Source organism: Scyliorhinus canicula, chromosome 22, assembly GCF_902713615.1.
Source record: "Scyliorhinus canicula chromosome 22, sScyCan1.1, whole genome shotgun sequence".
Classification (NCBI taxonomy): domain Eukaryota; kingdom Metazoa; phylum Chordata; class Chondrichthyes; order Carcharhiniformes; family Scyliorhinidae; genus Scyliorhinus; species Scyliorhinus canicula.
Window position 1 is genome coordinate 16,523,879 of NC_052167.1, and position 26,789 is coordinate 16,550,667.

The 26,789-nt window shown below is 51.6% G+C and overlaps 1 long non-coding RNA gene across 1 annotated transcript in view; it reads left to right on the top strand.

Moving 5' to 3' along the window:
• LOC119956094 overlaps positions 1-25,841 on the top strand; it is a 33,336-nt gene extending 7,495 nt beyond the window's left edge. The window contains exons 2-3 of the long non-coding RNA XR_005458585.1: positions 15,354-15,461; positions 25,021-25,841. This is a non-coding gene — a long non-coding RNA (uncharacterized LOC119956094). The remainder of the gene's footprint in view (positions 1-15,353; positions 15,462-25,020) is intronic.
• Positions 25,842-26,789: the final 948 nt, after the last annotated feature.

Genomic DNA, 26,789 nt, shown 5'->3' on the forward strand with positions numbered 1-26,789 from the left:
TGCCGGCTGTTGCCCGCGGATTTGCGCGATCGGGAACGCCGCGACGGACAGCTCAGCGACTCTCCCAACACCTGCCCACGACCCACCTGCCACCTGCGGGTCGCGCCCCCGAGTTTGACAATGCCTGGCCTAGAGTATAAAATATTTATATGACATTGGATATGTGATCACATGACGCAGTCAATCATGGATGACACAGCGGCACAATCATAGAATTTACAGTGCAGAAGGAGGCCATTCGGCCCTTCGAGTCTGCACTGGCTCTTGGGAAGAGCACCCTACCCAAGGTCAACACCTCCACCCTATCCCCATAACCCAGTAACCCCACCCAACACTAAGGGCAATTTGGACACTAAGGGCAATTTAGCATGGCCAATCCACCTAACCTGCACATCTTTGGACTGTGGGAGGAAACCGGAGCACCCGGAGGAAACCCACGCACACACGGGGAGGACGTGCAGACTCCGCACAGACAGTGACCCAAGCCGGAATCGAACCTGGGACCCTGGAGCTGTGAAGCATTTATGCTAACCACTATGCTACCGTGCTGCCATAAATGGTTAGCACTGCTGCCTTACAGCGCTAGGAACCCAGGTTCATTTCTGGCCTTGGGTGAGTATCCAACAGTGTACAGGTCAGGTGGGGTTACAGGGATGGGGTGGGCGAATGGGCCGAGGTAGGGCGTGCGTTTGGAGGGTTGGTGCAGACTCTGTGGGTTGAAGAGGCTTCTTCTGCACTGTAAGTGATTCTAATTGGTTTGGCAATGTTTTTGCTGCCGCTGGTTTTACTACAAAGGTGTTTAAGTGATCATTGGCGCTCACCTGCTCTTCACTTATGGAGCTCAGTATTACGCTGACTCTGGCTGCATCAAGGACAGAAAGAAAATTCTCGCTTCCAAATTAAATCCTGAAGGCCTTCCAAATCTCCGTGGGATGCTTCAGTTTGCAAAATTGGAAACTGACTCTTCCAAGGTTTTGGTGATGAATCTGCTCTTGCAGTCGTTCTGTGGCTGTTTAAAAATGAGGGAATGGCTATCTGGCGATGTTCCAGAAGTGGAAACCTGGTTTCTAAAGTGTCGACATATTCGGAAAACTGAAACCATATGAGTAGGTTCTTCCCGGAGGTGGAGGACAGATGTGAACGGTGCCAAAGAGGCCCGGCCAACCACGCCCACATGTTCTGGTCTTGCCCCAGACTTGTGGAGTACTGGACAGCCTTCTTCGAGACTATGTCCAAAGTAGTGGGGGTGAGGGTGGAGCCATGCCCGATAGTGGCGGTCTTCGGGGTTTCAGACCAGCCAGATCTATTCCTGGGGAGGAGGACGGACGCCCTTGCCTTTGCCTCCCTGATCGCCCGCCATAGAATCCTGTTTGGCTGGCGGTCAGCAGCACCGCCCAGAGCTGCAGACTGGCTGTCCGACCTCTCGGAATCTCTCCAAATGGAGAAAATCAAATTCGCCATCCGAGGGTCAGACGACGGCTTCCATAGAACGTGGGAGCCATTCATGCAATTGTTCCGGGACCTGTTTGTGGCCAACGTACAAGAGGAAGAATAGTCGGGTGGCCAAGAATCAGGGGAAAATGGACGTGAATCAGGGGAAGGTAGCCCGGGGGAGGAGGGGGGGGGGGGGGGGGGGGGGCTACGGGTTCGTTATGGGGGTTTGTTCTCATGATTTTATGCTTATTTCTTTTTCTTGTTAATTTATTGTTTTTGTATTGGAGGGGAGGGGTTACTGTTTTTCTCTGTTGTGATAAAATTTGTTGTTGAAAACTTGAATAAAAATTATTCCATTAAAAAAGGACTTCCAAATATTCCATTTACTATAAGGAAATTTGAACTCATTCTTGTCAAGAGAATGTCACTTTGAGAAATGTTTGGCTTTTCATGTTACTGCAGTGATGTCAGAGTGGAATACTGTGTCCAATTCTGGTCACCACACTACCAGAAGGAGGTGGAGGCGTCGGAGAGAGCATAGAAAAGGTTTACCAGGATGTTGCCTGGTATGGAGGGTATTAGCTACGAGGTGAGATTGAATAAATTGGGAATGTTCTCCCTAGAAAGACGGAGGCTGAGGGGGCGACCTGATAGAAGTTTATAAAATTATTAGGGGTATAGATAGGGTGAACAGTTGGAGGCTTTTTTCCCAGGGTGGAGATGACAATTACAAGGGGGGCACACGTTCAAGGTGAGGGGGGGAAACGTTCAATGGAGATGTGCAGGGGATCTTTTTTTACACAGAGGATGGTGGTGGCCTGGAATGCACTGCCAAGTGAGGTGGTTGAGGCAAGTACGTTAGCGACCTTGAAGACTTATCTGGATAGGCACATGAACAGATGGGGTATAGAAGGGCACGTGGTCGGCGCAGGCTTAGAGGGCCGAAGGGCCTGTTCTGTGCTTTGTTCTTCAGGAGAAATATCTTCACCCACCAATGAGTGCTCAGCATGTGGATCTCCCTGTCTCAGGGAGTCATTGAGATGAATATCGGAGCTCGTTCAAGAGGCAACCATAAGCACATGAGGGAGAAAGGAATCGAAGGAACTAAAAGCAGAAAATGCTGGAAAGCAAGTTCACACGGCAAGCCTTTCACTGCCACCTTCCCTCTGCCTGCCTCTGGACTTGATTAAACTTAAAATATTCCAGCCGTTTCCAGATCTGACAGAAGGTCAGGGACTTTAAATATTAACCCTATTTCTCCCTCTGACCGGCCTAAGTATATTCAGAATGTCCTGTTTTCATTTCAGAGTTATTTCAGAATACTCACAGTATTTTGCCTCACCCTCGGAGGTATCCACTCTACTGTCATTTCAGCCTCTTGAGAGCATCCTCGATTCTAATTGCCCCACCATAGGCGACTTTGCCCCCTTAGCTGACTGGATTCATTACCTGCCTAAACCTGCCTCCCTCGCTTCCCCCCGGTACAACGCTGCTTAAAGCGGGGGCAGCATGGTAACATTGTGGATAGCACAATCGCTTCACAGCTCCAGGGTCCCAGGTTCGATTCCGGCTTGGGTCACTGTCTGTGCGGAGTCTGCACATCCTCCCTGTGTCTGCGTGGGTTTCCTCCGGGTGCTCCGGCTTCCTCCCACAGTCCAAAGATGTGCCGGTTAGGTGGATTGGCCATGATAAATTGCCTCTAGTGTCCAAAATTTCCCTTAGTGTTGGGTGGGGTTACTGGGTTATGGGGTTAGGGTGGAGGTGTTAACCTTGGGTAGGGTGCTCTTTCCAGGAGCCGGTGCAGACTCGATGGGCCGAATGGCCTCCTTCTGCACTGTAAATTCTATGATATCTATGAAGCCTACCTCATCGCTAAGATTTAATCCACCTAATGGCTCCTTATCCTAGCAGAATCATAGAATCACTAGAGTGCAGAAGGAGGCCATTCAGCCCTTCGGTTCTGCCGAGCACCCAACTTAGGCGCACTCCCCCAGGCCATCCCATAACCCAGTAACCCCACCTAACCTTTTGGACAATAAGGGGCAATTTAGCACGGCCAATCTACCTCAACCTGCACATCTTTGGACTGTGGGAGGAAACCGGAGCACCCGGAGGAAACCCACGCAGACACGGGGAGAAGGTGCAGACTCCACCCTGCAAGGTAACAGTGCTAACCACTGTGCCACCGTGCCCATGTCTCATTCTATAACACTGCTAAAAGTACAATATAAATATAGCTTGTTCTTGTTGCTCCAGTGTGAAGCTCCCTTTTTATCACCTCAATAACATGTTTCGCTCAATTTGAAGCTCTGCATGATCGATAGCAATTCTGTTTCTCACATCAGACGCTGTCTTTCGTTTCCCACAGAGTGAACTTCTCAGTGTATTACCAAGCTGTGGGCTGTTGTCAGCTTCACTGATTGGCAAAAGGAATTTGACTAAGTGTGGCCCAGTTATACCTCACACCCTTCCAGGCAGCAGTTTCCAATCCAGATGACAGAATGGGCGGGTTTGTCCGCCGGCGGCATGTTCCGTTTTGCCGGCGTCCGGGGGTTTCCCGACGGCGTGGGGCTGCCCCACAATGGGAAACCCCATTCACCATCCGGCGTAACGGAGAATCCCGCCGACGGGTCGAGGCAGAAATGTGGCGCGGCGGGGCGGAGAATCCAGCCCAATGTGTGCAGTTATCAAACTGTCCGGCTGCCGACACTAATGTCTGAAAAAGAGACACACTGGACTGAAAATGCGATCCCTGTTTCTTGCTCCACGATTGCTGCCAGACCTACGGAGTTTCCCCAGAATTTTCTGTTTGTATAAATTTCATGGGTCGGGTTCTGATCCTGAGGCTAAGTGTTGACGACGCCGTCGGAAATGCCGTCATATTTCTCGACGGCGCCAACACGGCCTCAGGATCAGCAATTCTGGCCCCTACAGGGGGCCAGCACAGCGCTGGAGAGCCCCGCGCCGCTCCAGCTGCTGATCGCGATGTCAACTGGGCGCCGCGAGGTCCGCGCATGCGCAGTGACACCGGCGCCAACGTGCGCATGCGCAGCGGCTCCCTTCTCCGCGCCGCTCCCGCAACATGGCATGGGGCTAAAGGGGCCGGCGTGGAAGAAAGGAGGCCCCCAGCCCGAGAGGCTGCCCGCCAATCGCGGGCCAGGCCACAACGGAGCCCCCCCCCCCCCCCCCCGGTCGATCCCCCCCCCCCCCCCCCCTCCTTACAGGCCATCTCCGGAGCCTTCCATGCCAAAATCCCTCCAGCTGAGAGCATATTAGAATGTCACCGGCCAGACTGGGGCTTTTTGTTATGGCCGCTCGACCCATCCCGGACCGAGAATCGGGGGGGGGGGGCAACCAGAACGGCCCCCGACTGGTGCCACGCGGACCGTGCTGGCGCCAGTGGCGCCGATTCTCCGCTCTGTGGAGAATCATGTCCCGGCATCGGGGCGGCGTGGTGCGATTCACGCCGGTCGTGGCGATTCTCCAGCCCAGCCCCGGACTGAGAGAATCCCGCCCCATATTTCCAGCTTCCACGGTATTTTGCTTTTACATTAATCGTTTTAATGTTGAAGGAGGGAGAAGGTTTTGGGAAAACCAAATCTCGTTTTCACGGGGACAGTGGTACCTGTCTTTATTTATTTCTTCGCCATGTTTTATTCTCACGCTATAATCGTCGTCAGAGAATGCTAGAGGAACACAAAATGAAGGAATGTGCGGGTCAGAGTTCATCTCAGGCTTTAACGTAAAGTGGGCCTTGGCCTCTTACATGTCTGGTCAAATATCCGGTTCTTCGATTAGCTGATCATAGAATCATAAATTCCCTACAATGCAAACGGAGGCCATTCGGCCCATTGAGTCTGCAACAGCCCTTGGAAAGAATACCCTACTTAAGCCCATGCCGCCACCCTATCCCCGTAACCCAGTAACCCCACCAAACCCTTTGGAAACAAAGGCGCAATTAAGCAGGGAGAACGTGTAAACTCCACACAGCCACCCAAGGCCGGAATCGAACCCAGGACCCTGGTGCTGTGAGGCAGCAGTGCTTACCACTGTGCCACTTTGCCGCCCCTTTGGAGGCTTTAAGCGTGGCACATTCAACCCCATCAGTTTATTGCGACTGCCAAAATGAATTCCTATGCTGTGCAATTCTGTGAGTAAAATGTTAGATACAGCAGGGGCTGTTTTGGTGCGAGCAGGTACTAAATGGGTGTGTGGTTTTAGTGCACAATCTTTGATTCTAATTGGTGATTATTTGGCTAAGGGAGGGGACGGGACTGGCAGCTCAATGTTCCAGGGTACAGACACCATAGGAAGGATAGAACAGGAGGTAAGAGAGGAGGAGGAGATGTGTTTTTGATTAGGGAGAATATCACAACAGTACTGAGAGGGCGGGCGGAATTCTCCGCAGGGGGCCGAATTCGTGAAGGCCACGTGAACTCGGCCGAGGTTCACGACGGCCTTGGAGCCCGCTCCCCGCACCTAATTCACCCCCACCCGGGGGGCTAGGAGCGGGCCTCTGTGCTTCTCGGCTGCGACCTCGTCGCGCCAAGAATGACGCGCATCCGGCGCATTTGTGAAGTCATCTGCGCATGCGCGAGTTGCCGGTTCCAACCCGCGCATGCGCGGATTACTTCATCGCGCAGACGGCATGAACCCGCGCATGCGCGGTGCCGTCTTTCCCCTCCGCCGCCCGGCAATACGTGGCGGCTTGATCTTGCCGGGCGGTGGAGGGGAAAGAGTGCGTCCGTTTTGGACGCTGGCCCGACGATCGGTGGGCACCGATCGCGGGCCTGTCCCCTCCCGAGCATGGTCGTGGTGCTCCCGTGCCAATCGGGCCCCTAGGTGCCCCAAACGGGCATCTGCCGCCCGTTTCACGAATGCAGCGACCAGGTGTGGTTGCTACCGTGTTGAAACGGGCGTGAAGGGCCGGCCGCTCAGCCCATCGGGCTCGGAGAAGGCGAGTGGTGATTTTTCCGAGCCGGGGGGGGGGGGGGGGGGGGGGTGGAACCCGGGGGGCGCCAGGGGGGCGTAAAAAAATGTCGGGGGGCCCTCCCGCGATTCTCCCAGGCCGTGCGGGGAGCGGAGAATTCCGCTATTGGAGGAGTCTATATGGGTAGAACTGAAAAATAAGAAGGGAGATACCACTTTGATAGGATTGCACTACAGGCCCCCAAATAGTCAGCGGGAAATTGAGGAGCAAATATATAAGGAGATTACAGATAGCTGCAAGAAAATAAGGTGGTAATAGTTGGGGACTTTAACATTCCCAACATTTACTGGAACAGCCATAGCAGGAGGGGCTTGGATGGAGAGAAATTTGTTGAGTGTATTCAGGGAGAATTCCTCATTCAATATGTGGATGGCCCGACTAGGGAGAGGGCAAAACGTGACCTCCTCTTGGGAAATAAGGAAGGGCGGGTGACAGAAGTGTTAGTGAGGGATCACTTTGGGACCAGTGATCATAATTCCATTAGTTTTAAGATAGCTGTAGAGAATGATAGGTCTGGCCCCTAAAGTTCAAATTCTAAATTGGGGGGTAGCCCGGAGGTGGCTATGGGGGGTTACAGGGGGTCATTATCTGGCAGGCCGGGACCATTCGCGGCTGGCACATGTTGTACAGCGCGGCCGCTGCAGGTCAGAGCATCGATGTGGGGGCGCCGCTGATTTTTTCATTGTCAAGCTGGACACGTCCTCCAGACATATCCTCAACATTGGAGAATCCAGCCCGGGATGGACCAAGAGTCTCCCGATGTATTTGAAAAAGTCCACATCAAATCTTCAGCAGCAACTGAACAGCATGAAGAGGTGCTCAAAATCCTCAGCAACATCTTTATTCCCAATCAGCTAGTCAGTGTTGGAGGAGTTCGCGAGATGGAAAAATATCCAACAAATGTCTCCATAGCCTCATTGAGCTCTGGAGGCAACTTAAATCAGCCTCTGTGATCCTCTGGGCGGCCATTCTTAGCAAACCATACTAACCCCTTGATCGATGGTGTCTTGCTCTAAACACGGAGTAAGGCAGCCTCTCAACTCAAGACCCCAGCTTAGCCACCAAGAAGGCTCCTTATGCATCAATACTCCCACCCCAACAAAGTACCTGGGGCGGGATTCACCCCTACCCGGCTGGGCGGAGGGTCCCGGCGGGACGGAGTGGCGTGAACCACTCCGGCGTCGGGCCGCCCCAAATATGCGGAATCCTCCGCACTTTCAGGGGCGAGGCCTGCCCCAGAGTAGGTGGCGCCCCGCCGGCTGGCGGGAAAGGGGCTTGGCACCATGCCAACCAGCGGCGAAGGGCATCCGCCGGCGGGCGCGGGTCGGCTCATGCTTGGGAACACCAGAGAGTGCTGGCGTCATCCCCGCGCATGCGCAGAGGGATTTGCTTTCGCACCGGGAATGGCGGAGGACCACAGACTCCAGTGCGGAACAATAGAGTTATTATAGAACAGTACAGCACAGAACAGGCCCTTCGGCCCTCGATGTTGTGCCGAGCAATGATCACCCTACTCAAACCCACGTATCCACCCTATACCCGTAACCCAACAACCCCCCCCCTTAACCTTACTTTTTAGGACACTACGGGCAATTTAGCATGGCCAATCCACCTAACCCGCACATCTTTGGACTGTGGGAGGAAACCGGAGCACCCGGAGGAAACCCACGCAGACACGGGGAGGACGTGCAGACTCCGCCATGGCACAGGCCCGCCCGAGGATCGGTGGGCCCCGGTCGCGGGCCAGGCCACCTTGGAGGCCCCTCCCGGGGCCAGATCCCCCTGTGCCCCACCAAGAACCCCGGAGCCCGCCCGCGCCGCCAGATCCCGCCGGTAAGGGACCTACTCCAATTTACGCCGGTGGGACCGGCAACCGACGGGCGGGACTTTGGCCCATCGCGGGCCGGAGATTTCGGGCAGCCTCGGCGACCATTGAGTTGTGCCGGTCCCCGCCATTCTCCGAGGCAGGCGGCGCAACTCACGCCGGGCCGGTATTTGGGGGGGCGGGAGAATTAGGACGCCGGTGGTGGGATTCACGCCGACCCCCGGCGATTCTCCCACCCGGCTGGAGGTCGGAGAATCCCGCCCAAAGTATCTCCTTCAATATCAGACCAATGACCCTGAAAAAACAGACATTGAGACCAGCCAGTGAGATATTTCTGCTGTCATTCACGAGAATGAAATTCATGCAGTCCTCCTCCTTGGGACGACCTTATTTATGTTCAGAGAAATGCACTGGTTTTATTTGTTATTGCAATCTCTGATTGAACAAAGACCTAATTAGTACAGCACAAAGTGACATTCCACAATAGGTGCTCTGTACCTGGAGCGAAGTGTCCTCATCAAATTCCCAGGACATGATATTGTGCAATAAGCAGGCTATCACTGGATGATTAATGAAGACGATAGGGTCAGCAGCAATTAAGCTTTACTTGCATTTTTTTTTTCCTTTCGTGTTTCACATGTTTTCATAGGTTATTATTTGGGGAAAGTTGGTCGTTGAGTGGGTTAAAACTGGCTTAAACTTGGGTACGATTGGCCGTACACTGGAATGACAGTGGCTGTACACTGGGATGACACTGGCTGTACACTGGGATGACACTGGCTGTACACTGAACATAGAACATAGAACAGTACAGCACAGAACGGGCCCTTCGGCCCTCGATGTTGTGCCGAGCAATGATCACCCTACTCAAACCCACGTAACCCGTATACCCGGTAACCCAACAATCCCCCCATTAACCTTACACTACGGGCAATTTAGCACGGCCAATCCACCTACCCCGCACATCTTTGGACTGTGGGAGGAAACCGGAGCACCCGGAGGAAACCCACGCACAAACGGGGAGGACGTGCAGACTCCACACAGACAGTGACCCAGCCGGGAATCGAACCTGGGACCACTGGAGCTGTGAAGCATTGATGCTAACCACCATGCTACACTGGCTGTACACTGGGGAGGGACTGGCTGTACACCGGTGTGGGACTGGCTGTACACTGCGGTGACACTGGCTGTATACTGGGATGACACTGGCTGTACACTGGGGTGAGACTGGCTGTACACTGGGGTGGGACTGGCTGTACACCGGGGTGGGACTGGCTGTACACTGGGAACACTGGCTGTACACTGTGGTGACACTGGCTGTACACTGGGGTGGGACTAGCTGTACACTGGGGTGACACTGGCTGTAATCCGGGGTGACACTGGCTGTACATTGGGGTGACACTGGCTGTACACCGGGGTGACACTGGCTGTGCACTGGGGTGGGACTGGCTGTACACTGGGGGAAGACTGGCTGTACACTGGGGTGAGACTGGCTGTACACTGGGGAAGACTGGCTGTACACTGGGGTGACACTGGCTGTACACTGCGGTGACACTGGCTGTACACTGGAGTGACACTGGCTGTACACTGGGGGAAGACTGGCTGTACACTGGGGTGAGACTCGCTGTACACTGGGGTGACACTGGCTGTACACTGCGGTGACACTGGCTGTACACTGGAGTGACACTGGCTGTACACTGGGGGAAGACTGACTGTACACTGGGGTGACACTGGCTGTGCACTGGGGTGACACTGGCTGTACACTGGGGGAAGACTGGCTGTACACTGGGAACACTGGCTGTACAGTGGGGTGACACTGGCTGTACACTGGGAAGACTGGCTGTACACTGGGAACACTGGCTGTACAGTGGGGTGACACTGGCTGTACACTGGGGTGACACTGGCTGTACACTGGGGAAGACTGGCTGTACACTGCGGTGACACTGGCTGTACACTGGGGTGGGACTGGCTGTACACTGGGGTGACACTGGCTGTAATCCGGGGTGACACTGGCTGTACACTGGGGTGACACTGGCTGTACACTGGGGTGACACTGGCTGTACACCGGGGTGACACTGGCTGTACACTGGGGTGGGACTGGCTGTACACTGGGGTGACACTGGCTGTACACTGGGGGAAGACTGGCTGTACACTGGGGTGAGACTGGCTATACACTGGGGGAAGACTGGCTGTACACTGGGGTGACACTGGCTGTACACTGCGGTGACACTGGCTGTACACTGGAGTGACACTGGCTGTACACTGGGGGAAGACTGGCTGTACACTGGGGTGAGACTCGCTGTACACTGGGGTGACACTGGCTGTACACTGCGGTGACACTGGCTGTACACTGGAGTGACACTGGCTGTACACTGGGGTGAGACTGGCTGTACACTGGGGGAAGACTGGCTGTACACTGGGGTGACACTGGCTGTACACTGGGGGAAGACTGGCTGTACACTGGGAACACTGGCTGTACAGTGGGGTGACATTGGCTGTACACTGGGAACACTGGCTGTACACTGGGAACACTGGCTGTACAGTGGGGTGACACTGGCTGTACACTGGGGTGGCACTGGCTGTACACTGGGAAGACTGTCTGTACACTGGGAACACTGGCTGTACAGTGGGGTGACACTGGCTGTACAGTGGGGTGACACTGGCTGTACACTGGGGTGACACTGGCTGTACACTGGGAAGACTGGCTGTATAGTGGGGGAAGACTGGCTGCACACTGGGGTGACACTGGCTGTACACTGGGAAGACTGGCTGTACACTGCGGTGACACTGGCTGTAATCCGGGGTGACACTGTCTGTACACTGGGAACACTGGCTGTACACTGGGGTGACACTGGCTGTACACTGGGGTGACACTGGCTGTACACTGGGGTGAGACTGGCTGTACACTGCGGTGACACTGGATGTACACTGGGGTGAGACTGGCTGTACACTGGGAACACTGGCTGTACACTGGGGTGACACTGGCTGTACACTGCGGTGACACTGGCTGTACACTGGGGTGACACTGGCTGTACACTGCGGTGACACTGGCTGTACACTTGGGTGACACTGGCTTTACACTGGGGTGACACTGGCTGTACACTGGGAAGACTGGCTGTACAGTGGCCACATACGGGCCTTTCCCTGCTCAGTCTCACTTTGTAAGCCAGCAGGTGCCTGATTGACTGGGGGTGGGTCAACCCAAAAATAACTTTGGTTGATCTTGGGTGGGAAGGGGAGGCAGTGGGCAGCAGGGGGGTGTTGGTGGGTGGGGAGGAGGAGGCCACCTCCATCAGGAGCCCCTTTCTGTCTGGGGACTCCCATCCCTCAAGCCCCCGAAGATGGTCGGACCTCCAGCTGCCTCATGATGCCCCAGACCTTCCCTACCCCCTGACCCTTGACCTCTGCCACCCACCTCTCTGCTCGTCCCTCTTTCCAGACTGCTACCTGCAGCGCCTCTTCCGGCCATTGTGGCGCTGTTCCTGGAATGACTGGAGAGCTGTTGGCCATTCTGATTGGCATGTAGCCCTCCAAGGCAAGACGTCCCCACTCTCATGTGTGGAAATCCCTCATCCTGCCAATCAATGCTCATTAGGGCATGAAACAGCATCTGGCCTGCTGGAGACGGCAGGGATGTGTTTCTGAAAATAGAACATGATGCAGGCAGAGGTCACGATCGACTGGTGTTGAAATCAATGTTGAGTCCAGAAGGCTGTAGAGTGCTTGTACTGTACTGAAAGGTCAGGGGCTGCTCCTCGAGCTTCACTGGAAGACTGGTGCAGGCCAAGGACAGAAAGGTCAGCATGGGAGCAAGGTGGAGAATTAAAATGACAAATGACAAGAGGCTCGGGATCATGCCTGTGGAATGAATGGAAAGGTTCCGCAAAGCAGTCTGGTTTGCGTTATTCAATTATCTCTTACTTCAAGAATAAAGTGATTGTCTTTAGTTGAAACCTTATTCCAAACTAAGTCACAGGGAGCTTTGAGTCAATTTCAGAAATCTGGAATGAAAATATTGAAATAACATCACGTGCGTCCCAACTGTTACAAACATGTCCACAATACAGGCACAGATTCATAACGTCAATGGTCACAGATGACCATAAAATGCAGCATATTAGATCTGCTGATCTTGGTGACAACACCAACAGTAAAGCTCATTCAAATAACGGGCAGTTTTGTGAAAGTGTTGTCGAGTCTGTGTTTGTCACTGTGCGGATAGAATGTAGAATATGAAAGGCGCCTGATGCGCGATCAATGAACACAGAAACGAAGGAGTAGTCCGAATCGAAGGCTTTAATCTACAAGAAGTGTACCCAGCAGCTTGAGTACAGAAAGAACAATGGCTGCTGGGAAACACGGGTTCTTATACTCCGTCTGCTGAGTAAGGTGAGGGCCCATGGTGTTCGAGGTGAGCTACTGGCATGGGTTGAGGATTGGCTGTCTGACAGAAGGCAGAGAGTTGGGATAAAAGGTTCTTTTTCGGAATGGCAGCCGGTGACCAGCGGTGTCCCACAGGGTTCAGTATTGGGCCGCAGCTGTTCACCATCTATATTAATGATCTGGATGAAGGGACTGGGGGCATTCTAGCGAAGTTTGCCGATGATACGAAGTTAGGTGGTCAGGCAGGTAGTGCTGAGGAAGTGGGGAGGCTGCAGAAGGATCTAGACAGTTTGGGAGAGTGGTGCAGGAAATGGCTGATGCAATTCAACGTGAGAAAATGTGAGGTCTTGCACTTTGGAAAAAAGAATCCAAGCATAGACTACTTTCTAAACGGTGAGAAAATTCATAATGCCAATGTACAAAGGGATCTGGGAGTGCTAGTCGAGAATTCCCTAAAGGTAAACATGCAGGTTGAATCTGTGATTAAGAAAGCGAATGCAATGTTGTCATTTATCTCAAGAGGGTTGGAATATAAAAGCAGTGATGTGCTACTGAGCCTTTATAAGGCTCTGGTTAGGCCCCATTTGGAGTACTGTGTCCAGTTTTGGGCCCCACATCTCAGGAAGGACATACAAGCACTGGAGCGTGTCCAGCGGAGATTCACACGGATGATCCCTGGAATGGCGGGTCTAACATATGATGAACGGCTGAGGATCCTGGGATTGTATTCATTGGAGTTTAGAAGGTTAAGGGGAGATCTAATAGAAACTTACAAGATAATACATGGCTTAGAAAGGGTGGACGCAAAGAAACTGTTTCCGTTAGGCGAGGAGATGAGGACCCGTGGACACAGCCTTAGAATTAGAGGGGGTAAATTCAGAACAGAAATTCGGAGACATTTCTTCAGCCAGAGAGTGGTGGGCCTGTGGAATTCATTGCCGCGGAGTGCAGTGGAGGCCGGGACGCTAAATGGCTTCAAGGCAGAGATAGATAAATTCTTGATGTCGCGAGGAATTAAGGGCTAAGGGGAGAATGCTGGTAGGTGGAGTTGAAATGCCCATCAGCCATGATTGAATGGCGGAGTGGACTCGATAGGCCGAATGGCCTTACTTCCACTCCTATGTCTTATGGTCTTATGGTCTCGTAGGCGGAGCTACCGTCCTCTCGACCAATGAGAAGACAACACTTGGGCCAATGGGCAGCGAGCCTTCTACACCAATAGCAGCTCACACTCCCAGGTACCGTAGTACCTCTAGTCATACTACCACAGCGCCGTAGTCCCAGGTGGCCACAGGCTGCTTTCCCCTTTGAGGGGGGAGAGCTGACTGGTGGTGATTTAGATATCCCGCCCCTAGTGGGAGAGTTCATCCTCCACAAGTAGCTCAGGGACGACAAGCATTTCCACCCCTTAGGCCCCGTGAGGGGTTTCAGTTAGCGCCGCTCCCCATCACAAACCCAACGTCTAAGCCATGTCACTGTGCATAACAATGCCCAAGGCATTTATAATCTGCTAGCAACTCCCTCCCAGCATGGTAACATGTGTTACAATATTGCAGAGATATTTTGGCCGTGGGTGGACTGTTCAGTGTCTGCTAAGTTTCTCCCGATGTAAAGACTGACCGACCTAGAGAACAGCGTGATTCAGGTGTGCAGCTGCTTCATTTCTCACTAATTTAATAACAGCAGTTCCTAACTAGTGGGAGCTGAAAAGCTGTCTCTCCATTTCCAATCATTCATCACACCTTCTCCTCCATCGTACTGATTCCCAACGTGCTGCAAGGCAGCATTCATGTACCATCAATTGTACGCGAGGCGAGTGATTTACCAAAGTCAGGCTTTAATTGACTAGAACACAGCTCTGCGATCGTCTACAATGGAAAGGGCCGATCGTCAGGCGTCTGACCATTTATACCTCGTTAATAGAGGCGTGGTTAACTCAGCCTCTCGGCCAATCGGTCGAGAGGCACATGACCGACCAGGGCCAATGGTAAGCCGATGTTCTGGCCCAATGGCAGACGAGTATGCAGATCATATCACCACAAGCATTTTGTACAATTGTCCTGTCAACAAGCCATTGAACAGCAGCAATGACAGCGCTGTCTGCCTGCAGACAGTCACAGGGCGGGATTCCCCGCTTGCCGACGCCGCAATTGTATTCGCCGATCGGGTGGCGAATCGCTTTGGATGCTGAAATTGGGGGGGGGCGCGCCTCAGGTAATGTCCTGAGGGCGTCGATACGTGGCACGGCGTACTCCAGGAGTACGCCGCCTTGGATTGGGTGGAGCATCGCAAAAGCGGTGCGCCCCGATTTCGTCGCAAACTTGGATTCTCCGGCTGGTCGCCGAACACGATATTGGCGTCGGCGATCGGAGAATCCAGCCCGTGCTTGTTAGGTGAATTGGACATTCTGAATTCTCTCTCAGTGCACCTGAACATGCGCCAGAATGTGGCGACTAGGGGCTTTTCACAGTAACTTCATTGCAGTGTTAATGTGAGCCTACTTGTGACAATAAAGGCTATGCTATTGTTCTGAGGAAGGAGTAGAAATAATTTGTTTTAATTCCTCACACAAAGCTCATCTATTTATTCAGTGAGAGTGAGTTGTGTTATTTGTACTGTAACTTTCATATCATGGAAGTGACATTCAGTGAAGCTTATAAAATTATTTAGCTCACGGTTGACGTTTGCAAGTCACAAAAGATAATCTTTTTCTTTTTAAAGTTCATCGACAGAAGTCAGATGTGCTCGGGCAGGTGGACATGTAGCCAGCGTGTGGCGTGCACCCTGTACTATTGGAGCCTGTAACCAACATGACAGGGCTAATAGCAGGTGAGAACGAATCCCTCCACCCACTACAGTGTTCAATTATTTCTTTCGAAAAACACAGGTTTTTCATTATCTCTATATTTGGAAGGCACGTTCACATGTAAGAAGCAGAAATTCCTGCTATGTCTGAAATTGATAGTGTGGTGGCTCTTTCCCTATTCTCATAATTTACTTTAAAGTGCTATTTTGCACATTTAAATATCTGATATATATTTTTTCATTCATTTATGGGTTGTGGGGTTCACTGGCTAGGTCAGCATTTATTGCCCATATCTAATTAGAACATAGAACATAGAACAGTACAGCACAGAACAGGCCCTTCGGCCCTCGATGTTGTGCCGAGCAATGATCACCCTACTTAAACCCACGTAACCCGTATACCCGTAACCCAACAATCCCCCCATTAACCTTACACTACGGGCAATTTAGCATGGCCAATCCACCTAACCCGCACATCTTTGGACTGTGGGAGGAAACCGGAGCACCCGGAGGAAACCCACGCACACACGGGGAGGATGTGCAGACTCCACACAGACAGTGACCCAGCCGGGAATCGAACCTGGGACCCTGGAGCTGTGAAGCATTGATGCTAACCACCATGCTACCATGAGGCCCATATTTGCCCTTGAGAAGGTGGTGGGGAGCTGCCTTCTTGAACCGCTGCAGTCCATGTGGTGTAGGTATACCCACAGTGCTGTTAGAGAGGGAGTTCCAGATTCTGTTTGCGAATTGAGTGCCAATCAAGCGGACTGCTTTGTCCTGGATGGCGTTGAGCTTCTTGGGTGTTTTTGGAGCTGCACTCATCCAGGTAAGTGGAGAGTGTTCCATCACCCTCCTGATTTGTTTCTTGTGTTGGACAGTCTAGTTGGTGGACAGGCTGTGGAGGGTCAGGATGTGAGTTATCCACCGCAGGATTCCTAGCCTCTGACCTCTTCTCACAGTATTAATGTGGCTAGTCCAGTTCAGTTTCTGATCAATGGTAACCCCAGGATGTTGAATGTGAGGGAATCAGTGATGGTAATGCCATTGAATGTCAAGGGGTGATGTTTAGACACTCTCTTGTTGGAGATGGTCATTGCCCAGCATTTGTGTGGTGCCAATGTTAATTGTCACTTGTCAGCCCAAGCCTGGATATTGTCCAGGTCTTGCTGTACAAGGTCATGGACTGCTTCATTATCTGCAGTCACGAATGGTGCTGAACATCGTGTAATCATCAGCGAATATCCCCACTTCTAACCATATGATGGAAGGAAGGCCATTAATGAAGCAGCTGAAGGTGGTTGGGCCTAAGACACTACCCTGAGGACCTCCTTCAGCGATGTCCTAGAACTGAGATGATTGACCTCCAACAACCACAACCATCTTCCTTTGTGCTATGCTACTGTGCTGGGGCAGCACGGTAACACAAGTGGCTAGCACTGTGGCCTCACAGCGCCAGGGTCCCATGTTCAATTCCCCGCTGGGTCACTGTCTGTTCGGAGTCTGCACGTTCTCCCTCCTTCTGCGTGGGTTTCCTCCGGGTGCTCTGGTTTCCTCCCACAGTCCAAAGACGTGCAGGTTAGGTGGATTGGCCATGATAAATTGAATCTTAGTGACCAAAAAGGTTAGGAGGGGTTATTGGGTTACGGGGATAGGGTGGAATTGAGGGCTTAAGTGGGTTGGTGTAGACCCGATGGGCCGAATGGCCTCCCTCTGCACTGTATGTTCTAGGTATGACTCCAACCAGCGGAGAGTTTCCCCCCTGATTCCCATTGACTCCAGTTTAGCTCAGGCTCCTTGATGTCACACTTGGTCAAATGCTGGCTTGATGTCAAGGGAAGTCACTCTCACTTCACCTCTGGCATTCAGATCTTTTGCCCATAGAATCATAGAATTTACAGTGCAGAAGGAGGCCATTTGGTCCATCGAGTCTGCACCGGCCCTCGGAAAGAGCACCCTACTCAAGCCCACGCCTCCACCCTATCCCCGTAACCCAGCAACCCTACTTAACCTTGTTGGACACTAAGGACAATTTATCATGGCCAATCCACCTAACTCTCACATCTTTGGACTGTGGGAAGAAACCGGAGCACCCGGAGGAAACCTGGGCAGAGACAGGGAGAACGTGTGGACTCCGCACAGACAGTGACCCAAGCCGGGAAGCGAACCTGGGACCCTGGAGCTGTGAAGAAATTGTGCTAACCACTGTGCTACTTTGCTGCCCTTCTTTGAACCAAGGCTGTAATGAGGTCAGGTGCTGAATGACCCTGGCGGACCCAAACTGAGTGTCCTTGAGCAAGTTATTGCTAAGTCAGTGCCGCTTGATAGCTATGTTAGTGACTCCTTCCATCACTTTACTTTTTTTTTTAAAATAATTTTTATTGAAATTTTTCGATACAAACATTTACCCCTACTACATTTTAAATTATAACACAACAAATCCCCCCTGGAAAATCCTCCCCACGCCCTCCCCCGCGCGCACCCCCCCACCCTCTCCCCCCCCCCCCCCCCCCCCCCCCCCCCCCCCGCGCTACCAGTCTAGCAACCAAACCGTTTTTCCCTTTCTGCCGATGGCCTCGGGCAGTCATTGCCCGCGACCCCCCGCTGACGTGCTCCCTTCGTTGCTATCCCCCCCCCCCTCCCTCCCCCCCCCCCCCCCCCTTTCTCCCCGGGTTGCTGCTGTTTCGGCCTCCAGTTCCTATCTCTGATCCAGAAAGTCAAGGAAGGGCTGCCACCGCCGGAAGAACCCCTGTACCGACCCTCTCAGGGCGAATTTGATTCTTTCCAATTGGATGAAGCTTGCCATGTCGTTTAACCAGGTGTTAACACTTGGTGGCCTTGTGCCCCTCCACTGAATCAAGATCCTTCTCCGAGCTACCAAGGACGCAAAGGCCAATATTCCGGCCTCCCCTGCCTCCTGTACTCCTGGCTCCACCCCAACCCCAAAAATCGCTAGCCCCCACCCTGGTTTGACCCTGGTTCCCACCACTCTCGATACCGTCCCCGCCACCCCCTCCCAGAACCCTTCCAGTGCCGGGCACATCCAGAACATATGTACATGGTTCGCAGGGCTTCCCGAACACCTAACACACCTGTCCTCACCCCCGAAGAACCGACTCATCCTAGTCCCCGTCATATGGGCTCTGTGCAGCACCTTAAATTCTTCCATCACTTTACTGATGATTGAAAGTAGACTGGTGAGGTGGTAATTGGCCGGCTGGATATGTCCTGCTTTTTGTGTACAGGACATACCTGGGCAATGCTCCACGTTGCCCGGTGGATGTCAGTGTTACGGCTGGACTGGAATAACTGGCTCCCAGACAGCGGAGGTGGAAACTCCAGTGTCGGCAGTCCTGATTCCTCTGGGCCTTTTCACCCCCCCCCCCCCCCCCCCCCACACACACACACACACACACACACACACACACACAACCACCACACACACACCCTTCAATGTTTACGGAGTGAGTGGAAGCTGCAACTCAAAGGCCATAGTCAAATCCACAAGCAAGGCAGGAATCTGGGACATCCTGTTGGGGTTTTGGCAGGAACCTGGGACATCCTGCTGGAGTTGGGTTGGAAGCTGGGACAGCCTGCTGGAGTTAGGTTGGAAGCTGGGATATCCTGCTGGAGTTAGGTTGGAAGCTGGGACAGCCTGCTGGAGTTAGGTTGGAAGCTGGGACATCCTGCTGGAGTTAGGTTGGAAGCTGGGACATCCTGCTGGAGTTGGGTTGGAAGCTGGGACATCCTGCTGGAGTTAGGTTGGAAGCTGGGACATCCTGCTGGAGTTGGGTTGGAAGCTGGGACATCCTGCTGGAGTTAGGTTGAAAGCTGGGACATCCTGCTGGAGTTGGGTTGGAATCTGGGACATCCTGCTGGAGTTAGGTTGGAAGCTGGAACATCCTGCTGGAGTTAGGTTGGAAGCTGGGATATCCTGCTGGAGTTAGTTTGAAAGCTGGGACATCCTGCTGGAGTTGGGTTGGAAGCTGGGATAACCTGCTGGAGTTAGGCTGGAAGCTGGGATATCCTGCTGGAGTTGGGTTGGAAGCTGGGACATCCTGCTGGAGTTAGGTTGGAAGCTGGGATATCCTGCTGGAGTTAGGCTGGAAGCTGGGATATCCTGTTGGAGTTAGGTTAGAAGCTGGGATATCCTGCTGGAGTTAGGTTGGAAGCTAGGACATCCTGCTGGAGTTAGGTTGGAAGCTGGGATATCCTGCTGTTGGGTTGGAAGCTGGGACATCCTGCTGGAGTTAGGTTGAAAGCTGGGACACCCTGCTGGAGTTGGGTTGCAAGCTGGGACATCCTGCTGGAGTTAGGTTGGAAGCTGGGACATCCTGCTGGAGTTAGGTTGGAAGCTGGGATATCCTGCTGGAGTTAGGTTGGAAGCTGGGACATCCTGCTGGAGTTGGGTTGGAAGCTGGGACATCCTGCTGGAGTTAGGTTGGAAGCTGGGACATCCTGCTGGAGTTAGGTTGGAAGCTGGGACATCCTGCTGGAGTTGGGTTGGAATCTGGGACATCCTGCTGGAGTTAGGTTGGAAGCTGGAACATCCTGCTGGAGTTAGTTTGAAAGCTGGGACATCCTGCTGGAGTTGGGTTGGAAGCTGGGATAACCTGCTGGAGTTAGGCTGGAAGCTGGGATATCCTGCTGGAGTTGGGTTGGAAGCTGGGACATCCTGCTGGAGTTAGGTTGGAAGCTGGGATATCCTGCTGGAGTTAGGCTGGAAGCTGGGATATCCTGTTGGAGTTAGGTTAGAAGCTGGGATATCCTGCTGGAGTTAGGTTGGAAGCTAGGACATCCTGCTGGAGTTAGGTTGGAAGCTGGGATATCCTGCTGTTGGGTTGGAAGCTGGGACATCCTGCTGGAGTTAGGTTGAAAGCTGGGACGTCCTGCTGGAGTTGGGTTGAAAGCTGGGACATCCTGCTGGAGTTAGGTTGGAAGCTGGGACATCCTGCTGGAGTTAGGTTGGAAGCTGGGATATCCTGCTGGAGTTAGGTTGGAAGCTGGGACATCCTGCTGGAGTTGGGTTGGAAGCTGGGACATCCTGCTGGAGTTAGGTTGGAAGCTGGGACATCCTGCTGGAGTTAGGTTGGAAGCTGGGACATCCTGCTGGAGTTAGGTTGGAAGCTGGGACATCCTGCTGGAGTTAGGTTGGAAGCTGGGATATCCTGCTGGAGTTAGGTTGGATGTGTGTTGGAAAGGCAAATTGGCCCCAATGAGACTCTTTATTTCTCCCTCCACAGAAATCCTGTGAACATCTGGCGATATCCCAGAGTGAACAACTGGGGAATCATCCTTGTTTCCTCTTCACAAACACATCCCGATTACAACAGGGACATTATGTAACTCCTGAACGTCACATTCACTCAATGTAATTAAATTAAGTTGGCAGTAATCTGATTAATACATAATGATTGTGCCTTTGATTTGCATTATGATTTTAAAAATTAAAAATGGAAGCAAAACCTTAGGCTCTGCAATTATTCCCGTTCATTCCTCATGAATATAAATGAAATGTCACTGTCAAAAGGGTTTGTAAAGTCGCATCTGTTTGCCAATTTGGAAAAGCGAATTGAAACGGATAGATGGCATGTGGCAAAAAATGGAAACGGAAACCATGAACAAACTCTTTATATTTGCAGTAGTACTGGAATTAATTTCTACAACACAGCAAAGAGGCAGTGATGTCGTACATCAGGGAAAGGAAACACTTACAAGGCTATGTGGAAAGAGCAGAGTTGAAGGTGGATAGTTTGCAGAGAATGCAGACACAAAGAGCTGAACCAGCGGGTTCTACGACCTGTACTTTCTGATTGAATCGGGTAGCTGTTTAACCACGTTGACCTCTGTGGTGAATGTATTCACCATAATATAAGTTGTCTGTATAGTACTGGGGGCAGCACGGTAGCATGGTGGTTAGCATAAATGCTTCACAGCTCCTGGGTCCCAGGTTCGATTCCCGGCTGGGTCACTGTCTGTGCGGAGTCTGCACGTCCTCCCCGTGTGTGCGTGGGTTTCCTCCGGGTGCTCCGGTTTCCTCCCACAGTCCAAAGATGTGCGGGTTAGGTGGATTGGCCATGCTAAATTGCCCGTAGTGTCCTAAAAAGTAAGGTGAGGTGAGGGGGGGGGTTCTTGGGTTACGGGTATAGGGTGGATACGTGGGTTTGAGTGGGGTGATCATGGCTCGGCACAACATCGAGGGCCGAAGGGCCTGTTCTGTGCTGTACTGTTCTATGTTCTATGTACTGTGGCCTATGGCCAGGGAATGGTAATATGATCTCCTTCCATGTATTGTACTGGAACCCTGGCGGGCTCCGCCTCTGACTCCGCCCCCCCCGGGGCGGTATATAGACCTGCCGCCAGTGGGCGGCGCTCATTGTTACAGCAGTCACAGGCAGGCATGTTCTTGGATAATTAGGCCTGTTTTCACTCGTTCTCATCGTCTTGTAGTGAATTGATGGTACATCAACCTCCCGGTCCTTCTCATGTGATACGCCGACATGTCTTTGATGGGCAGATTGGTAAGCTATGGAATTGTGCAGGGAACGTCCTGTACTCCGAGTTCCTAACCTCGGATGAGCCATCAAAATAAGAAACTGAGCATTGATAAAGTTCACTAGTGAGAAGGAAGAAATGTCCAACAATGTATAACCCTGCGCTGCACTCATATCCCCCTTTCCAAAACAGCACTGAACGAACCTGCGGAAAGGTTCATTTTCTCTCTGAAAAATATAGAAGGCATAGCACGGAAGTAGGCCATTCGGCCCATCTGGTCTATGTCAATGCTTTCGCTCCATGTAAGCGACGTCCCAGCCCTCTTCAACTAACCCCACCAGCCATATAGTAATGACACCAACTTGTATTTAATGTTATACAACTACATTACTGAACAGAAGTTGACTCTGAAGCACATAGGCTGATATTAAGCAAATGGCCCAAGGCTTGGTCGAAATGGTTGATTGTAACGGAGAAAAGAGGGATTGAGAGGCAGTGGGATTTAGGGAATCCCTTGGGAGCAGGCTGCTGAAGACACGGCTGCCAATTCCCAGAAGGAAAAACAAAATGCAGTAAGACGGGGAAATAAGAATACTGATCCGAACTGTTCTTTCCTTCTGGGAGAGCAGTGAGAAGAGACAAGAACGTGAAGGGGCACAGATACCTGAGAGGAGTTACAGAGATAGGGCTGGGCCAGGCCAAGGAGGGCAATCTGATAACAAAGATGAGGGGTGGGATTCTGACCGAGAATTTTCAAATTGAGGCATTACTACTGGGAAGCCAATGCAGGCTACTGAGCTCAGGGGGAATGGGTGAACGGGATTTATTGCGAGTTGGGATGTGAACGGCAGAGTTTGGGATTCCCTCAGGCTGGTGGATGGTTGGCTGGGAGCAGGCCGGCCAGGAGTACGTGTTGGAATAGTCAAGACTAGAGAGAGACCAACGTGTAAAAGTTCAGCATCAAATGAACTGAGGCAAGGATAGAAAATATCATGGGGGGGGGGGGGGGGGGGGGGGGGGGGGGGTTAAAGGGGAGAAGTGGATGAGAGGAAGATACACTATTGATGGAAAACGTCAGGTTGAGAATTTTGGACACTAAGGGGCAATTTAGCATGGCCAATCCACCTAACCTGCACACCTTTGAAATGTGGGAGGAAACCGGAGCACCCGGAGGAAACCCACGCACACACGGGGAGGATGTGCAGACTCCGCACAGGCAGTGACCCGAGCCGGAATCGAACCTGGGACCCTGGAGTTGTGAAGCGATTGTGCTATCCACAATGCTACCGTGCTGCCCACATCACTAAGGAGATAAAGGGAAGGAAGCCCTGCTGGATCATTCTTTTTAAGCTGACGATTCTTTAGAAACAGAGACTCAAAATTATTTGTAACGACCCCACATTCCGTTACGTCCAGGACTTTCTCTGCAGCAAGTGACAGAGATGTCTTGGTATTCAGACCATGAACCTGTCAAAGATGAGTCACTACCAACAACATATTGTGTCGGACAATTTGGCCTTTAGTTAAACCCCACTTTATCCCCATCATTCTTTGTGCGGACTTAAATTTTATTAAGTCAGTTGAAGCCATGAGATGTGGGTGGCCTACTCATCAGCAAAGCTGAAAGGATTTTGCAAATTAAAGATTCAAATCATTTACATTTGACTTGACGGTAACCCAGAGCAACCTGCCAGACTAGGCAAAGTCCACCCAGGGTCATGGTCACTTATTGTGTTCATGGATATGGGATTAAACCAGTTACAGGATTGAATTTCATTCTGTGGCTGAACATCCACCAGCTTGAGCTAATAGAATTCTGTTAAATCCTTGTTAGACACAGTTAAATACATTATACATTTTATTCTATTTTTTACACCAGTGTCAGTCGCTTCATTTTTGAAGTAAAATAAGCTTCCATTTCTCCGGGCGAATGTGATTAGAAACTGTGATATTTATGAAGCAAATATTGAACAGGACTGTTAAGCAAAGCTGACAGAATCCGACCCACAGGAATATTTGAGGAAAGCGTTTATGGATGTGAGAGAAACCATCGTGGTTGTAAAATTCAACTGAGCGATTTTATTTTCAATGGTCCTATTGATTTGGAACGCAATGTAGGGCATGATTCTGTAGCTTTGTTGCACCTGGGTTAATGGCGGGACGAGGCCGTTGAATCTCGCGAGAGATTTAGCGAAATCTGGCGAGATGTTGCGGCCTGGATCTTGCCTTCGCAGATCTGTATATTCGTGGGATTCCCCCGGCCCCCAGGATCTAACGGCCGTGCCTGGGAGACATCGCCAGGGTGTCGTTTAGTACTGGCTTTCACAAACGTGGACCAGTCGTAATGGCACCTGGGGGAGTCTCTCCCAGGTCATTAGAGACCCTTCCGTGATCGGGAACAGGGCAGGGTGGCACCCAGGCACCATGGCACTGTCAGCCAGGCACCATGGTACTGTCAGTGTACCAGGGTGGCACCCAGGCACCATGGCACTGTCAGCCAGGCACCATGGTACTGTCAGTGTACCAGGGTGGCACCCAGGCACCATGGCACTGTCAGCCAGGCACCATGGTACTGTCAGTGTACCAGGGTGGCACTGCCAGGCTGAGAGGGACACTACCAGGGTGCCAAGCTGGTCGCGCCAATGTGCCCAGGTACCAGGTTGGCTCTGTCAGGGATCAGGCCCCAGCGGGGCTTACCAGGTTAGGGCGAGAGGGTGCACCTGGCAGCCTCCCTAACTCACCAGCAGGAAATTACTCATGTGGCCTCGGTGGAGAGAAACTCCACCGTTGAACAGAGGGTGTTCCTCAATGCTGTGGAAACACCCCGCTAAATGCACCAGACATAGATTTTTTTCCCGATTAAATCTCCATAATTTCTGATCAAGTAGTAAAAGAGAGATAGCATTATCTGGATGGGCCACATGGCCTCTTTGTGTGCCACAATGACTCCAAAGAGATACAGTGATTGGTTTCAGATGGAGGAAAAGCTGCCTGGTCCTGCTCGTTGGACATTGGGCCTACCTGACCTTCCATTCTGCCCGACCCCCTTTCCGACTATACAACCCATTACATTTCTATTCCCTTTCAGTTCCACAGAAGGGTCAGAGGGCCTCGATTCCTACTGGATGTAGGCTGAGAACAGGGTGGACTCTGATTCCCCCATGGTTGAAGAATCTGCTCCCACACATGAAGAATGACTCCTGAGGCGAAGAGTCTGAGGACAACTGTCATCATTGTCATTTATTGCGGACTGTTGCCTTCAGCTGAGAAATACACTATTAAAAAACTCTGGTGAACATTTTAACTTGCATTTTTATGCTGTATGCTTGGATTGACTGCAAAAGAGCAGCAAGTGGGCAATTTGGAATATTGAAATTCTATTTTTTCATCAACTATATCCCTTTAGTCTTTGCCGCATCAGGTGGATGTTAAAGGTCCCATGATGTTTAACGATTATCACGGAGTTCTTCCAGTGTCTTGGGCCTTTAACCAAGCCCACCATCAATAAATAGATTAACCCCCTTTTTACTTTCATAAAAAACCTTTCACTACAGTTTTGTTTGCTCCTCAGTCCCATGGTCCTGATCTATGGACACCCGATGAGGAGAGGGTCGGAGCATGAAGAGGGTCTCCTCCTGAATCTGTGCCTGGCCATACGTGCCATCAACAGGCCCAGGCAGCAGGCCCGAGTGGGTTTCCCGTCAAAACTTTCCGCCCCCCCCTACCACAGCTATATTCATGGCTGGGTATCCCTAGAGAGGGAGTAGGGGGTGTCTACTGGCACTGTCGAGGCCTCTCTCTCTGCCATCTAAAGACTATCTCTAGATCATTTGGTAAATTCAGAGTGATAACTGCTTTCAGTAGGGAATTTAAACCTGATGTGCTTCTGTAAAAAGGTTTTTTGGTCTTGTGGATGTTAAAAGGAAAGTTTAAGGATTACTTCAAGTGTTATTCTTTGGGGGGTGTATTTGAATTGATGGTTGCTAAGATGTTCACTGTATGTTTTAAAAAGGTTAACCGAGTTCATAGAATAAACATTGTTTTGCTTTAAAAATTACTTCTGCTGTACCACACCTGTAGCGTGAGCCGTGTGCTCCCCATACCACAATCTATTAAAAGTCGTGGGTCAGGTGAACTCCATGATACACTTTGGGGTTCTCTAAACCCTGGCCCACAACAGATGGTCAAACCATGTTGAACGTTCCATTCTTCGGGACTCATTATAAGTGTGATGTTTAGGGAATAATTAAATTTTCATCCACTTGTCTCCTGTATGTGAACCAGGTGTACTGAACAGCATAACTCTAAAATCAAATGAATCATGCACAGTGGACCAGCAGCGAGGAACTTATTTTTATTTTTTGATGGTATTTGGTAATGCCAGCATTTATTGCCCATCCCTAATTGCCCTTGAACTGAGGGGCTTGCTAGGCAAGGTTGCTTAGAGGCAAGCACGTTGAGATGGATTCAAAGTCAGATGTAGGCCAGACCAGGTAAGGATGGCAGATTTCCTTCCCAAAGGGGGCATTCGTGAACCAAGTGGGTAATTACAACAATTATCATGTTCACCATTACTGAGGAGAGCTTTACATTCCAGATTTATTGGATTCCAATTCAGCCGCCATTGAACCCAGGCCTAAGCCACTAATCCAGTGCCATTACCATTACGCGGCCATTGTTGCTGCTGCCCTCCCCCACGTCAAGATTTATTGGCCACCCGGAGTTGCCCTTGGCAAGGCGGTGAGCTGCCTGCCTACTTGAAGCACTGCAGTCCATGCAGTGGAGGTGAATACAGAGTGAAATAAGATCTTGTTCCGTATTTCTTCATTACGGCAGTCACCCTCTTTCCAAATAGAC